Source organism: Lissotriton vulgaris, unplaced genomic scaffold, assembly GCF_964263255.1.
Source record: "Lissotriton vulgaris unplaced genomic scaffold, aLisVul1.2 SCAFFOLD_2859, whole genome shotgun sequence".
NCBI classification, from domain to species: Eukaryota; Metazoa; Chordata; class Amphibia; order Caudata; family Salamandridae; genus Lissotriton; species Lissotriton vulgaris.
The window spans coordinates 230,798-248,377 of record NW_028244334.1 but is presented as its reverse complement, the minus strand read 5'-3'; positions in this window follow the sequence as shown (position 1 = coordinate 248,377).

Below are 17,580 nucleotides of genomic sequence, written 5' to 3'. Positions count from 1 at the left end.
AATGGTGGATTGCCAGGACCACAAGGCCGTGGTAGTTTCCAGTCAGCACCTGGGGGTAGAGGGCGAGGTGCGTTGTCTCCGGAACAGCGTTCCTTTCCCCCTCAAAATACTATGAATTATTTCGATCAGCAAAATTCTCAGTCCGCACAATATTACAATGACGATTATTGTATTGAAAACGAAAATCTTGATTTCCATACTAGCTAGGACAGCCATGGACAAAGCAAGGGAGTGGTATCAGTTCCAGTTGATCAGAATGGGCCTTATGTTAATGTTGTTGCATTGGGTGTTTCAGAGCCATTTCTTTTGGATACTGGTGCAATGAGGAGTTCTATTATTCACTCCAAACTTCCTGGGGCACCTTTGTCTGGCTTAACAAATGTTTCTGTAGGATCCTCTGGCGCCCCAGTTCGCAACCCGGTTTCTTGCCCTTTGCCTATTTCCATTGGTCCTTATGATTTGGAAGCCCCGCTCATTTTAATGACTGGTTGTGGTGAGAATTTGTTGGGTTTGGATTTATTGAAACGTCTATATGCCACACTGTATTGTTCCCCCTCTGGTGTACAACTTACTTTGGGTGATAAATTGGTCTCTCCTATGTATTTGTCTAAGGATCAACTGCCGCTTGAATTGCATTCACTTCCTGCTACACTTTGGGCCACGGGTCCGAATGATGTTGGTTTGCTTAAAATTTCACCTTACGTGATCACTGTCAAGCCTGATGTTAAATTGCCTCGCATTCCTCAGTATAAGATTTCTAATGATGGCGAAAGAGCTTTATTGGCTATTGTTCATGATTTAGTCCAGAAAGGGGTGGTTGAAAAAACGAGAGGAAATGTTTGCAATAGTGCTGTTTTGCCCAGTGCTGTTTTGCCTGTTCTTAAACGTACTGATCCTTCTAAGCCTCCTGTATATCGTTTTGTGATTGATCTTCGCTAGGTCAACAAAATTGTTGTCCCTCAGTTTCCTGTTGTCCAAGATATTACTGCCTTGCTCACAATGATCCCTGCTTCAGCTGTTTGGTTTTCAGTTATTGATCTCAAAAATGCTTTCTTTAGCATTCCTATTGCTGAGGAGAGCAGAGATCTCTTTGGTTTCTCTCTTGGAGGCCGAAGTTTTCGATTTAAGCGTGCACCTCAAGGCTATTGTGAGAGCCTCTCCATTTATAGTCAGGCTTTGAAATATCAGCTTGACGCTTTCTCTTTGCCTCCTGGTGCTACTCTTATTCAGTATGTGGACGATCTGTTAGTGGCTGCCGATTCAGAGGATGTTTGTAAAAATGCGACTGTTTCGCTTTTGTATCATTCGTCTGATTTACATCATAAGGTGTCACCTTCTAAATTACAATATTGCCCCCAGAACGTATTCATGCAATTGCACGAATGTCTGTCCATCTACACAAAGAGAGGTGCGTGCCTTTTTGGGCATTACCTCTTATTGTAGACAGTGGATTCCGAATTTTTCCTTGTTGGCTAAACCTTTGTTGGCACTTACTCTGAAAGATACACCACAACCTCTTTCTTGGACTGATGAATGTCAGAAGAGTTTTTCAGATTTACGTACTGCTTTGTGTTCTGCTCCTGTGTTGGGTACTCCAGATTATAGTAAGCCTTTCAGACTATGTGCATGAAAGAGAAGGTTGTGCGTTGCCAGTCTTGACACAACAATTTGGAGACAAACAAAGGCCATGTGACTATTTTTCGGCTACATTGGATCCTGTAGCCAAGGCATTGCCTAGTTGTCTCAGAGCAATAGCAGCAGCAACGATCTCTACTCGTCAATCTGCTGGATTGGTGTTGGATCACACTCTTGTTGTTATGGTACCACTTGCAGTGGATACTCTCTTGAACAGAACGAAAACGCAACATCTCACGAGTGCTCGCTTGTCTGGGTACGAGTTGACGCTTTTGGCTAGCCACATACATATCAAGCGATGTAATGTTTTAAATCCAGCAACATTGTTACCTATTCCAGAAGAGAAAGATATACAAGAACATCATGATTGTTTTCTTCGTACAGAGGAGGAAACAAAAGGCAGAATAGATTTGAAAGATACACCACTCGTGGACCCGGATGGAATCCTATTTATTTATTTATTATATCGATTTTTAGAGCGCGCAAATACCCGAGGGTGTCTCGGCGCTATTGTTACAGGACTCTCTGTCGGAGAAGGGGGAAGTTAGGCTTGAAACAACCAAGTTTTCAGTTTTTTTCTGAAGTTGAGCAGAGTTGGTGCACATTTTATGTGGAGAGGGAGTGTGTTCCACAATCTAGCTGTGGCAACGGTGAAACGTTTGTCTCCCCAGTTAGCCCTTCTTGTGCGGGGGACTGTTAGCAGGTGGGCCGAGGATGAACGTAATGTTCTTTGCTGTTCGAGCGGGCAGAAGGCTTGTTTTAGGAATAGGGGGCCATGATTGTGGATAGCTTTGTAAGCTATGCATAAGGCTTTAAATTTGATGCGGCTCCTTACCGGCAGCCAATGTAGCTGTTGGATGTAGGGGGAGACAGATGCAAATTTGGGAATGGGTAGCAGGGTCCTGGCTGCTGCATTCTGTACAGTCTGTAATTTGTTGAGGACCTTTTGCTGTGCATTTAGAAGCAATGCATTACAATAGTCAGTCTTAGAAAAAACTAATGTGCTGACTAAAGTTTTGCCTGCAGAAGATGGTAAATAAGGGATGAGTTTTTTGATCTTTTTTAAGGTGTGGAAGGAGGATGAGACCACCGAATTGGCATGGTGCTGGAATGACAATTTGTTATCAAAGATAACCCCCAAATTTCGTACCTTGACTACTGGTTCTGGAGGTTGTCCCATCTGTTGGGGCCACCATTGTGGAGACCAGATTGGTTGTAGTCTCCCGAATGTCATCACTTCTGTTTTATCAGAATTTAGCTTGAGGCAGTTTGATGACATCCAGGAGCTTATTGCCTTCATACCAGATTGGAAGTTTGCAGCTACTGCTTGGCCATCGTTGTATACGGACAACACCAGTTGTGTGTCGTCTGCGTATGTGGTGAGAGAGATTCCGTGGGATTTGATGACCCTCGCCAAGTCCGACACATATATATTAAACAGTGTCGGGCTTAGCGAGGATCCCTGTGGTACACCGCAAGGCAAGGAGAAGGTCTGGGAGGTGTATTGTCCCATCTTCACCGTTTGTGGGCGGTTGGACAAAAATGAGGCTAGAAGCTCCTTAGCCTTGTCCCTTATTCCTATAGCCGCGACACGGTCGATCAGTGTGGTATGATCGACCGTGTCGAAGGCTGCGGACAGATCTAAAAGTATAAGGATAGCGGCTCCTCCATTGTCCATTGTGGACCGTATCTCGTCCGCAGCTTTTAGGAGCGCAGTCTCCGTGCCGTGTCCCTGACGGAACCCGAACTGGGTATCATCCAGTAAGTTGTTGTTGTGAATGTATGTTGACAATTGCTGGTTCATGATCTTTTCAAAGATCTTGGCCGGAAATGGGAGGCATGCAATGGGCCTGTAGCTGGCCGGAAGAGAAGGGTCGAGACTGGGTTTTTTGAGTAAAGGTTTAATAATGGCTTCCTTCCATACCGAAGGGTAGGTGCCGGATGTGAACATTGCGTTGCAGATAGTGGTTAGTGACGGAGCAACGGCTTCTGAGATGAGGTTGAGAACAGCTGGAGGGCATGGGTCAAGAGGTGATCCGGATCTTGTTCGGGCGATCAGGGGTTGGACAGTTTCTTTCGTGGTATTTTCGAAGGCTGCAAATTGTGGAGTATTATTGGCGATGGATTGCTCAGTATAGGATAAAGAAGGGTCAGGCGAGAAAGTAGAGAAGATGGCTCTGACCTTATCTTCGAAAAATTTGGCCAGTGCGTCTGAAAGGGCCTGGGATCCTTCTGAACAAGGTGGCAGAGGATTGGACAGATATATTACCACCTGGAACAATTTCCCTGATGAGTTTTTGGCCTGATTAATTTGATTGGTGTAATAGGTGGTTTTCTCGGATGTTATGAGTTTTTTGTAATTAGAGAGGGCATTTTTGTAGTTGATCTTGTCAGGGTTATTGTAGTGTCGGCGCCACTGCCTTTCTAAGTTTCTGCAATATTGAATCTGTAATCTGAGCGATTCAGAGAACCAGGGAGCAGATGGAAGCTTTCTGTTCCTGTGCGAGGTTTTTGTGGGTGCTAGCTTGTTACAAGCTTCGTTCAAATTCTCCAGGTAAGTAGCTGAAGCTGCTATGGGGTCCTGATTGTTTAGCGGAGGGCTGTCATGTATAATCTGAGTGAGCTGGTTGAGATTAATGTTCTTCCAGTCTCTGAACTTCTTTGACCCAGAATTTGTCTGGGAGGGTGGACCTGAATTAATGGGAACTGAAAAGCATACTGCAGAATGGTCTGTCCAAATTAGAGGGACAACCTTAGTGATAGCGATGTCCCTGTTGTTGGTAAAGAGGCCGTCTAGAGTATGACCTGCTGAATGGGTGGGTGGTTTAACAATTTGCAGAAGGCCGACTGCCTCTAAGTCACCAAGTATTGTTCCCGTGTCAGGGTCTTCAAGAGATTCAAGATGAAAATTGAAGTCACCCAAAACGGTAAAGTGTTGGGATCCAATTGACATCTCGATGATTTTATCTAAGATTGAGAGGAATTTCGATCTAGATCCTGGGGGACGGTAAATTAGCAAACCTTTTAAGGTGTTTTTACTGGAGATGCATATGGCAAAAAGGAGAGCCTCGCATTCAGAGAGGGTTGTCTCTGATGTTGTTAGTTTAAGGTGATCTTTGTGTGGAGTGGATGGATCTTGTTTTAAGCTTCCTAATGGCGAGACGACTGCAGCTTATGCTGTTACTACTTTGTATACAGTAGTAGAAACTGCTCGCATTACACAGAATTCAGCACAAGCAGCTGAGTTGATTGTACTGACGAGAGCGAGTGTGTTGGCTAAGGGAAAGAGAGTGACTGTTTACACCGATAGCCAATACGCCTTTGGCGTGGCTCATAGTTTTGGTCGCTTGTGGAAGGAAAGAGGATTCTTTACTTCCCATGGGAATATAATACAGCATGGTCAGTTGGTGACTGACCTTCTTGTCAGCACTTGCCTTGCCTATTCAAATAGCGATTGTAAAGTGCAGTGCACATAAAAGGATCACCGATGATGTGGGTCGTGGGAATGCTTTTGCAGACGAGTTAGCGAAAGAAACAGCGAAAGACGTTAAGAGTCGTATGTATGTTGCAGGTCCTGCAAGATGGGTCAGAGAAGTAGGTATGTGTGAGGACACAGTAGAAAGTGTGAAAATTATTCAAGAAGACGCAACAGAGTAGGAATTGAGCAAGTGTAGAGAGTATGGGAATGTTGGACGCGACAGGATGTTGGACGGAGTTGTCAGAACACCAACGCTGGTTGTTACCAGATGCCTATGTACTACCTGTAGTTACTATGGCGCATGGTCCAGCTCATATCAGTGCGAAAGGAATATGCAAGCTTCTGGCTCCAGTATGGCAGAATGAAGGTATCCCCAAATGTGCGGAAAACGTAGTAAAGCACTGCATTGTTTGTTTGATGCATAATCCAGGAAAGGGAACCCCAACTCCGGCAGATCATTTTGCTCCCCCTACGTATCCTTTTGAGGTATTACAAATTGATTATATTCATATGGAACATTCCAACAACCTCAAGTATGTTCTGGTGGTGGTTTGTGCCTTTTCCAGATGGATTGAGGCCTACCCCCTAAAGGATAATACTGCTTTGTCCACTGCCAAAGTCCTCTTGAAGGTATTTTCTTCCCGAGGTTTGGTTTGCCGCGCATTGTCTGGAGTGACAATGGAAGTGAATTTGTTGGTCAAATTATGAAGAAGGTGTGTGCGGGTCTTGGTATTACGCAGAAATTCCATGCGGCAAACCACCCTCACCAACGGGTTTGGTAGAGTGCTATAGTGGCACTCTCAAGCTCAAATTAGCAAAGATTCTGGCCAGCATGGGCCTCGCTTGGCCCGATGCCCTACCTTTGGCACTCCTCTCTACAAGAACAACTGTACATTCTCGTTTAGGACTTAGCCCTTATGAGGTCGTTTTTGGGCATCCAGCCAATATCTGGGGAGTCCCTCGACCTAAAAAGTATTCTGATATTCCATACCCATTGTTGATTGATTACTTGCATGACCTCACCACTAAATTACGTGTTATTCATCAACAGGTCCAAAACGCTTTGCCGGAGGCTTCCTCAGATCCAGGTCATTCCATCCAACCTCGTGATTACGTATGCTTAAGAAACTTTCAGAGGAAAAAGAACTTGGAACCTCGCTGGGGGCCGCCGCAACAAGTGCTCTTGGTGACGCGTACAGCAGTGAAGGTCGTCGGGAAGAAAAACTGGGTTCACGGTGTGCACTGTAAGAGGGTTCCCTTGCCTTTACCTTACGACCAGTGGGTCCGAGAAGGCATAGCCGACAGTGAGAGTGAAAAAGTACCCCGATTTGTACCTTTCAGTAGTGCACACCTGGACTGGACAAGTTCTGAGAAAGAAGATGACGACATGTTGCAAGAGGCTGTACCCTCACAGAAACGATTGAACACAACGAATCCAGAAACTTTGTTTCGAGATCAAACGATACCTGGCAAGACACAGTACAACCTAAGACTAAAGACAATTGAACTTTTTGTGTTTTCCTTTTTCTTTTTGATTACTCTTGCTGAAAGACATTTCCTTTTGCCACTATCCATCAAGTTGCAGGGTCACGGTATGAGTCTTAGGCTGTGACCTGAGTAGTGACCTAGGTCAGCAGGACTTGCAGTGTCAAAGGATGGCTAATAACCACAACTAAGTGATCCAGGAAGATTACCGTGAGCAACGCCTTAGAGAATGGATGATAAAGTGGAAGGGAAGGATAAGAAAGTTTCAATGCAGCTTAAGTACAAGAAATTATTGTTTAATAGATGTGGCGTAGCCTTGTTCATTCTAGTATGTTTATGTGTTTTATTAGCTGGTGTGGGTTGGATTATCCACATTATGCAGCAAGCACCTGTTCCTACTTATGTTTCTTTGCCTTCTTCTACTACTACCTCTCCGCATAAGTTCTATACACTCCCAGATCATGAGCAAACTAGGAGAACAGAATACTTCAACAATTCATTCATCCAGTTGTTACATCAGCATCAACTGGTAGTTAACACTACTGACTGTTGGGTTTGTGGGCTCATGCCCCATAATGCTGAGAAAGGGAAGATGTAGGAAGGGGGAGGCTCTAGTTGGCGCAGTGCAACACTAGCGACAAGCAGGGACTCTCTCTTCCTCGTCAGGGCTGAGGGTTACCTTCCAGACAACCTCTGCTTACCCTCTAGGTAGTGTGGCTTAAGCAGTCGTAGGCTAATCTTTGGGGCACATAGGGTTAAACACTTGCAATAGTACACCTTTACAACCAACCCACCACACAACGAGACCAGACTGTATTCTGTAAAAATATATATCTTTATATAGATTTTAAGCAGGCTTGTGAATACAGTCGATATACTTTATGAAAACGGTTGCAGAATACTTGATTCAGGTTACCACAGTTCTTATAACAGTTCTCTTGAGGCCCGTAGGCCGGTGTTAACCAAAGTTCTTTGTGGAGCCGGCGGCTTCCAGGGGATCTGTCCCACGTCGCGTTGCCTTCCCGGGGTCGCTGATCGTTGCGGCTCTTCGGCCGAGCAGGTCACTGGTCGTCCGGGGCAGCGGTGTTCTGTGGCGGCACGGTCCTCTCCTCGTCGTCCGCTCCGACCTTGGAGACGGCGGCTGTGCGGCGGTGACAAGTGGCAGTACGGTCCCCAAGTGCAGGACGTACCCAGCCAAATGTCGGTGCAGCTGTGGGCTCACAGCTGGGCTGTCGGGCAGGCTACCGACCTTGTGGATTCTCGTAGGGCAACTGCCCATCCTTGCAGGTGAGTGACTACTCGCTGTGCAGTCTCCTCGAGAGCTCAGACCGGACGGGTCCTCCTTCCCTTTGCTCTCGGGCTCCCTGTGCAGTTGCGGTCACGGTGTTCGGGCCAGCGGCGGCTGGTCCTTGCTTTGCTCCCGCTGTTGCTGTGGGCCCCGGTCACGGTGGTCGGGATGACGTTGATGCCTTAGAGGAGATTCCTCTTTGTCGATACTGCGGCGATGGTCAGCACCCGCAGTCGCTTTCTTCCAAGGGGGTAGCGTCCACTGGTCCTGGGACGCTGGTCAGGGGGCAAGTTCAGTTGCAAGCCCTTGGAGATCTCTTCAGCAGAGTTTGGCACAAAGTAAAGCAAAAGTCTTCTCGTAGTCTTTTCTCTTGTCTCTCCTTCAGCAGCAAGGCACCAGACACAGGCAAGAGTCAGCACCCCTCCTTGTCTCTCACGGTCCTTCTCGTCGGGCAGAGTCCTTGTGTGGCCCAAACCGGATCTAACTTTCAAGGAGCAGGGCTCCTTCTTTTATAGGCCAATTCTTTTGTTCTCGCAGGCCAGGGGGGCCTTTGCATAGCCACTCTCAGTTCTGGAGTACCCCGGCGGGTGTACTCCGGCTTCTGCTTTCAGTGTGAGGGGCAGGCGCATCAGACGCCCCACAGGAGGTGGAGCCAGCATTGTCCGGACAGGGGTGGCCAGAGTACCTTGTTGATGGGGGCTTCGCCCTTCCTGGGCCAGGTGCCGGCAGAGTCATCCGCTGCTCCCCAGGAGGGTGGAGCCAGCATTGTGGTGGCCGAGCACAGTGACAGTTCGAGTCAAGAGGCACTCCTACCTCCCACTAAGGTGTAATCTGCGCATTCACCACCTGTCATCCCTCCAGCCCTGTCACTCACACATCCCAGACAGTCGGATACACATACTGGCAGAGGCAACTGAAATGGTTAGGCAAGCAAATGCTAACTTTCTAAAAGTAGCATTTGCAAACCCAGGATACTGAAATAAACTTGCCTACAAGAAATATCTCATCATCCTGAGTTCAGGCATACTAAACATGACTCACTACCATGCTCCTTGAGCCTGCGGGGATTATAGGGTGTAATAATCCTCGCAGCTCAGTCTGGCCTAACGGAGCAGGCAGCCTTCAGCAGTGAAATACGGTCTTCGTTGTAAGTCACTACCAGGACATGCCACGCACATCAGGGCTTGTCCTACCTTACACCTACAACGCACCCTGCCCGCAGGCCTACCATAGGGGTGACTAATATGCAGTCAAGGGAAGGGTCGGTGCGGGCAAGTGGGGACACTTGCCCAGCTAGCGTGACAGTACGAGACCGCACGCGGGTTCTGCGGTCGCAGTTCCCAGACACATCTTTACGGCTGCTTCGGTGGGTGGCGCAACCAGCGCTGCAGGCCCACCAGCAGTATTGGCATCTACAAGCCCCGGCACTCTCTCGTGCACTTTACTAGGGACTGACAGCAAATCCAATGCACCAATCAGGAATACCAATCATATATACAATTTACAGTAGGGAGCACTTGCACTGCGGCACGGATCAGCCGTGGCGCAGTGCCCTGAGTATCGGAAAACCAGCAAAACATCGGAGGCACATCAGCAAAAAGTGGAAGGGAGACTCACGCCAAGGTGCCAGGTCTAACATGTGTCCCCTCCAGCTGAAATGTGGGGGGAACTACCCTTCCCCAGGGAGTTCCACATCACTAAGGCGGAAAAATCTGGACAGACCGTCAGCGTTGGCGTGATCGGTGCCAGGGCGGTGTTCCACCGTAAAGTCCATACTCTGTAGAGAAATGGACCACCTCAACAGTTTCGGGTTCTCACCCCTCATTTGCATCAACCATCTGAGGGGCCTGTGGTCCGTCTGAACTCGGAAGTGAGACCCAAACAAGTAGGGTCTTAGCTTCTTCAGCGCCCAGACCACAGCAAAAGCTTCTCGCTCTATTGCACTCCACCTACTTTCCCGTGGAAGTAACCTCCGACTTATGAAGGCTACGGGTTGGTCAAAGCCCTCCTCAGTCATCTGTGAAAGAACAGCCCCTACACCATGCTCTGAAGCGTCTGTTTGCACTATGAAATCCTTGGAGAAGTCAGGAGCCAGGAGCACGGGCGCCGTGCACATGGCAGTCTTCAGGGTGTCAAAAGCCTTCTGACAGGTGTCAGTCCAAATCACATTCCTGGGCTGCTTCTTCGAAGTCAGCTCTGTCAAGGGGGTCACGATCGTGCCATAGCCCTTGACAAACCTCCTGTAATACCCAGTGAGCCCCAGGAAGGCTCTCACTGCAGTCTGGGTCTTGGGGGGTTCCCAAGCCAGGATGGTTTCGATTTTGGGCTGCAAGGGGGCTACCTTGCCACTCCCAACTTGGTGTCCCAAGTACACCACGGAACCCTGCCCAATCTGGCACTTGCTTGCCTTGATTGTGAGGCCTGCTCTGCGCAGGGCCATCAACACTTCCCAGAGGTGTCGCAGGTGTTCGGGCCAGGTGCCGCTGAACACCGCGATGTCATCCAGGTAGGCGGCACTGAACTCGTCCAGTCCAGCCAACACCTGGTTGACCAATCTCTGGAAGGTGGCAGGGGCATTCTTCATTCCAAATGGCATAACCCGGAACTGGAAATGCCCATCTGGTGTAGAGAATGCCGACCTCTCCTTTGCCCCATCGGTCAAGGCGATCTGCCAGTACCCAGATGTTAAATCAAACGTGCTGAGGAACCGGGCAGCCCCTAGCCGATCAATGAGCTCGTCAGCTCTGGGGATGGGGTGCGCGTCAGTCTTCGTGACTGAATTGAGTCCTCTGTAGTCCACACAGAACCGGAGTTCGGGTGTGGCTCCCGGCGCAGCAGCCTTCGGAACCAAGACCACGGGGCTGGACCAAGGACTGCTGGAAGACTCAACCACCCCGAGGGCAAGCATCTTGGAGACCTCCTCCTTGATGCAGGCCCGTACCCTGTCAGTTACCCGGTAAGCCTTATGCTTCACCGGTAAGCTGTCTCCAGTGTCCACATCATGGACGCACCAATCTGTGACACTCGGAACCAGGAAGAACAGGTCTGGAAACTGCCCCAGCAACTGGCGGCAGTCCTCCTGTTGTTCGGCTGTCAGGGAGGGTGAGAGGTTAACTCCATCCACTGACCCATCCTTCTCACAGGCCACCAAGAGGTCCGGTAGAGGCTCTGACTCCTCCTCCATTCCGTCATCGGTTGCCAACAACATGCCCACTTCGGACCTCCGCAAGTGGGGCTTGAGGCGGTTGACATGTAGGACCCTCAGAGGGTTCCTGGGTGTCTTCATGTCCACCAAGTATGTCACGGGGCTCTTCCGCTCCACAACCTCAAATGGTCCTGTCCACTTATCTTGAAGGGCACAGGGCTCCACTGGGGCCAGGACATACACCTCTTGTCCAGGCTGAAGCTCGACCAGAGTGGCATTCTGATCGTACCACCGCTTCATTTCCTCCTGGCTCGCTTCCAGATTTGCCTCGGCAAGTTGTCTGAAGCGCCTGGTTTGGTTTCTGAAGGCCAGCATGTAGCTATATACATTCTGGGGAGGTTTCCTGGGAGATTGCTCCCAGCCTTCCTTTACCAAACTCAGTGGTCCTCTCACGGGGTGGCCGTACAGTAGTTCAAAGGGGCTGAACCCTAGGGACTTCTGTGGTACCTCGCGATATGCAAACAGCAGGCATGGTAAGAGGACGTCCCACTTACGCCTCATCGGACCTCCCAGGCCCATGATCATGCCTTTGAGGGTTCGGTTGAATCTTTCAACCAACCCGTTACCTTGGGGATGGTAGGGTGTGGTGAACTTGTACGTTACGCCACACTCTTGCCAAAGGGACTTCATATACTTTGATATGAAATTGGTCCCCCTGTCGCTCACCACCTCTAGAGGGAATCCTACTCGTGAGAAAATTCCCATCAGTGCACGCCCCACCACGGGAGCCGTCACTGTCCTCAGAGGAATGGCTTCAGGGTACCGGGTGGCATGGTCCACCAAGACCAGGATGAACCTGTTGCCCATGGCTGTCTTGGGGTCCAGAGGCCCAACGATGTCAATACCCACTCGCTGGAATGGCGTACCGACCACAGGGAAGGGTTGGAGGGGAGCCTTGTTCTTCCCTCCCGTCTTCCCACTTGCCTGGCAAGTCGGACAGGTTCTGCAATAAGCATCTGAACTCTTATGCATTTGGGGCCAGTAAAAGTGGGTGACAAGCCTGTCATAGGTCTTGTCCATCCCCAAATGTCCTGCTAAAGGCACATCATGAGCCAGACCCAGTAGGAAGGCTCTGAACTTCTGGGGTACCACCAGCACACGGGCTGACCCAGGTTCAGCAGCCTTAGGCTCCGAATACAGGAGGTCGTTCTCCCAGTACACGTAATGTGTTTTGGCCTGAACACCATTGGCCTGGTCTGCAGCCTGCTGCCGCATACCCACGAGAGAAGGGCATTCTTTCTGCTCCCTGCAGAATTCCTCCCTGGAGGGTCCTCCTTCTTGCTGCCAATGGGTCAGCTCAGGCAGGTCCCCCAGTTCAGCGATCTGTTCCCCTGTAGGCTCCAGGGCATCCCCCTCAAGGTCTGCCTCCTCCTGGACCGTAGGAACTTCCGGGGCCGGTTTCCCACGCCCCCTGCGCCTTCTCCCTAAGGCCGGTTCCTGGGCTTCTCCTTCAGGCCCCAGGACCTCTCGATCACCCCTACTGGCTGCCATCGACCGGGTGGTCACGCACGCCCAGTCAGGCAGACCCACCATCCGCAGGTGAGTCGTTTTCTCCACCTTTTCCCAAGGGGAGTGCTCCAAGTCGTTCCCTAGCAAACAGTCAACAGGCATGGTTTTTCTCACACAGACCTGCAGAGTACCAGAGACCCCCCCACCACTCGAAGGGAACTTGAGCCATCGGACACTGACTCTCAGAATTATCAGCGTTGATAACCCTACAGTAGGCATGGGGTACAACCTGCTCTTGAGACACCAGGTGCTGCCTCACTGCAGTCACACTGGCTCCTGTGTCTCTAAGAGCCTCGGCTTCCTTACCATTGATGATCACCACCTGCCCATATTTTTTAGTGTTAGAGGGCAGGTAGTTCGTAGGGATCATCTCGCTGTCTCCTAACGAGACCAGGGTCATGTGAACGGGATCTCCACCCCCCGGGACCATCATTTCTTCTCCCAGGTGAACGCTAGTCACTTGTCGGGGCGGAGCACCAGTGGTTGCGGGTTTTCCAAATAGGCGACACTTGGGGTCACTGGATATGTGCCCAGGCTCGCCACATTTGAAACAATTGAAGGGCCCCTTTGGAACAGGTTTACCTGTCGGGGCCCCATTCTGCTTCGGGGGTGGGGGAGGCTGAGAACCCTGCTGCGGATTCCCTTGGGAACTACTTTGGGGGCCTTTTTGGAACCCTTTCTGTTTTCCCCCTTTGTCCCCCCCACTCTTCTGCTGGGGACCCTGCCCACTCTTGGCGGAATCTCCCACGGGACCCTTGTGGACCCTGGTGCTGAGCCAGCGGTCCGCCTCCTCAGCAAGCTTCCTCGGGTTGGACAGCTTGCTATCGATCAGGTGTTGGCGTAACTCAGGAAAACAGTGATCAGACAAGTGCTCCCATGCAATTAAATCAAAGAGACCTTGAAAATCATTCACTTTGTTACCTTTCACCCAACCATCCAGTGCTCTGCAAAAGTAAGTCACATACTCCACATACGTATTCCCAGGCCGCTTAGTACATCCCCTAAACTTCTGTCTATACATTTCAGGGGTAAGCCCGTACCTGTTCAACAAAGCTTCTTTCATGTGGGTATAGGACCTCTGATTCTCAACGGGCAAATCTAGCAAGGTATCTCTCCCTTCGCTAAGGAACCTTCCCCACAACCCCGCTCCCCAATCCTTGTCAGGGACCCGGTGGGAGGACATGGCTACCTCGTATGCCCTAAACCATTGTCCTATGTCATCCCCCTTAAAGAACTCCTTGACTACGTCCTTCGGGATATGCACTCTTGACTCTACCTGCACTGGCGATGTGCTGCCACCAGAGGGAGGACGATCCAAGTCTCTCTCCTTGAGACTTATCTCCCTCATTTTCACCTCATAATCCATCTGGTGCTTTCGCTCTTCCAGCGCCATTCTTTTCGTTTCAAGCTCCAGCTGGATTTTCAATTCTGCCAACTTCCTTTCGTGATTCCGGGTTTCCTTCCTGTCCGCCAGCTCCTCTGGCGACAGGCCTTTTCCAAAGCTGTGTTCGCTGTCCTGCCGCTCGAGATCGATCAGATCCCCAAGCGCATTCTGCTCCTCCGTTGCATTCTGCTCGGCGAGGACGTCTTGCTCTTCCGGGGTCTTTCGGGACTCTATCCAGGCTTTCAGGGCCTTGGAGAGCTGCGTTTTGTTTTTGCAGCCAGCGTGCGGAACTTTAAGTTTCTTGCAAAAGAATTTCAGTTCGTCCTTGGAATATTTATCCACTTTGGCGGGGTCCCACTCCACCTCCAACACCTCGGAGGTCGTGGGCTCCGCTCCATCCAGGCTCTTTGTGCCCGGCATGGCTTCTGCACTCGGAATCTTCTTTCGGCAAAATTCAAAAAGCAAAGTCTGTGGCTAAGTATCTGGACCGTAATCCTTGTGTAGTGGTCAGAAGCTCAGGTATAGATATCGCAAGTGTAAATTCGAAATCCTCACCGCTGCGTCCAATGTAGGAAGGGGGAGGCTCTAGTTGGCGCAGTGCAACACTAGCGACAAGCAGGGACTCTCTCTTCCTCGTCAGGGCTGAGGGTTACCTTCCAGACAACCTCTGCTTACCCTCTAGGTAGTGTGGCTTAAGCAGTCGTAGGCTAATCTTTGGGGCACATAGGGTTAAACACTTGCAATAGTACACCTTTACAACCAACCCACCACACAACGAGACCAGACTGTATTCTGTAAAAATATATATCTTTATATAGATTTTAAGCAGGCTTGTGAATACAGTCGATATACTTTATGAAAACGGTTGCGGAATACTTGATTCAGGTTACCACAGTTCTTATAACAGTTCTCTTGAGGCCCGTAGGCCGGTGTTAACCAAAGTTCTTTGTGGAGCCGGCGGCTTCCAGGGGATCTGTCCCACGTCGCGTTGCCTTCCCGGGGTCGCTGATCGTTGCGGCTCTTCGGCCGAGCAGGTCACTGGTCGTCCGGGGCAGCGGTGTTCTGTGGCGGCACGGTCCTCTCCTCGTCGTCCGCTCCGACCTTGGAGACGGCGGCTGTGCGGCGGTGACAAGTGGCAGTACGGTCCCCAAGTGCAGGACGTACCCAGCCAAATGTCGGTGCAGCTGTGGGCTCACAGCTGGGCTGTCGGGTAGGCTACCGACCTTGTGGATTCTCGTAGGGCAACTGCCCGTCCTTGCAGGTGAGTGACTACTCACTGTGCAGTCTCCTCGAGAGCTCAGACCGGACGGGTCCTCCTTCCCTTTGCTCTCGGGCTCCCTGTGCAGTTGCGGTCACGGTGTTCGGGCCAGCGGCGGCTGGTCCTTGCTTTGCTCCCGCTGTTGCTGTGGGCCCTGGTCACGGTGGTCGGGATGACGTTGATGCCTTAGAGGAGATTCCTCTTTGTCGATACTGCGGCGATGGTCAGCACCCGCAGTCGCTTTCTTCCAAGGGGGTAGCGTCCACTGGTCCTGGGACGCTGGTCAGGGGGCAAGTTCAGTTGCAAGCCCTTGGAGATCTCTTCAGCAGAGTTTGGCACAAAGTAAAGCAAAAGTCTTCTCGTAGTCTTTTCTCTTGTCTCTCCTTCAGCAGCAAGGCACCAGACACAGGCAAGAGTCAGCACCCCTCCTTGTCTCTCACGGTCCTTCTCGTCGGGCAGAGTCCTTCTGTGGCCCAAACCGGATCTAACTTTCAAGGAGCAGGGCTCCTTCTTTTATAGGCCAATTCTTTTGTTCTTGCAGGCCAGGGGGGCCTTTGCATAGCCACTCTCAGTTCTGGAGTACCCCGGCGGGTGTACTCCGGCTTCTGCTTTCAGTGTGAGGGGCAGGCGCATCAGACGCCCCACAGGAGGTGGAGCCAGCATTGTCCGGACAGGGGTGGCCAGAGTACCTTGTTGATGGGGGCTTCGCCCTTCCTGGGCCAAGTGCCGGCAGAGTCATCCGCCGCTCCCCAGGAGGGTGGAGCCAGCATTGTGGTGGCCGAGCACAGTGACAGTTCGAGTCAAGAGGCACTCCTACCTCCCACTAAGGTGTAATCTGCGCATTCACCACCTGTCATCCCTCCAGCCCTGTCACTCACACATCCCAGACAGTCGGATACACATACTGGCAGAGGCAACTGAAATGGTTAGGCAAGCAAATGCTAACTTTCTAAAAGTAGCATTTGCAAACCCAGGATACTGAAATAAACTTGCCTACAAGAAATATCTCATCATCCTGAGTTCAGGCATACTAAACATGACTCACTACCATGCTCCTTGAGCCTGCGGGGATTATAGGGTGTAATAATCCTCGCAGCTCAGTCTGGCCTAACGGAGCAGGCAGCCTTCAGCAGTGAAATACGGTCTTCGTTGTAAGTCACTACCAGGACATGCCACGCACATCAGGGCTTGTCCTACCTTACACCTACAACGCACCCTGCCCGCAGGCCTACCATAGGGGTGACTAATATGCAGTCAAGGGAAGGGTCGGTGCGGGCAAGTGGGGACACTTGCCCAGCTAGCGTGACAGTACGAGACCGCACGCGGGTTCTGCGGTCGCAGTTCCCAGACACATCTTTACGGCTGCTTCGGTGGGTGGCGCAACCAGCGCTGCAGGCCCACCAGCAGTATTGGCATCTACAAGCCCCGGCACTCTCTCGTGCACTTTACTAGGGACTGACAGCAAATCCAATGCACCAATCAGGAATACCAATCATATATACAATTTACAGTAGGGAGCACTTGCACTGCGGCACGGATCAGCCGTGGCACAGTGCCCTGAGTATCGGAAAACCAGCAAAACATCGGAGGCACATCAGCAAAAAGTGGAAGGGAGACTCACGCCAAGGTGCCAGGTCTAACAGAAGCCATATTTAGTCCTTCCATTCTCCTATGAAGGTTCCGCTTGGGCTTATTTGGCTGTTTTCTAATGCATACCAGAATCAACTTCGATATCCTCCTAATGGTCCGTATAATGGTGGAGCAGATTTTAGTCATAGTCCTTTGATAAAGGGAATAGTGACTATGGCTAAAATTGCCGACATTGGTAAGATCCCTGTTGATGAGAAGCGAGCATATGATGGTTGGAATGTGACTTGTTACGTTACTAGCCTCACAGATAAGGCTAGACAAAGAAGATCTTTGCCAATTTGGACCGTACCCCATAAAAGTAACTTATGTCTACAAATAAATGGTCGGAATAATAAGAACAAACAGGAAAAGAGTGTTTGTTCCCATACATACATCTATTCACCCTTGATTTCTTCACCGCTGGTACCATCTCAAGGTACATATTTTGTTTGTCATGATAGAGCCTACACATGGCTTCCCACTTATTTTTCAGGAACATGTTACGTGGCCTTTCTCCTTCCCCCGACATATACTGCTCCTTCAGGTCATCACAGAAAAAGATATGGCAGAGGGGTTATTGATTCTGGAGACACAGCTGGACAAGAGGGAGGAGACTTAATCAAAGGGTTTCATCCCTTCTATGGCCCAATGGTCAATAGCATAAACATTAGACCGCTAGTTCGTGTTGTTGAGGCTACGATAAATGTAA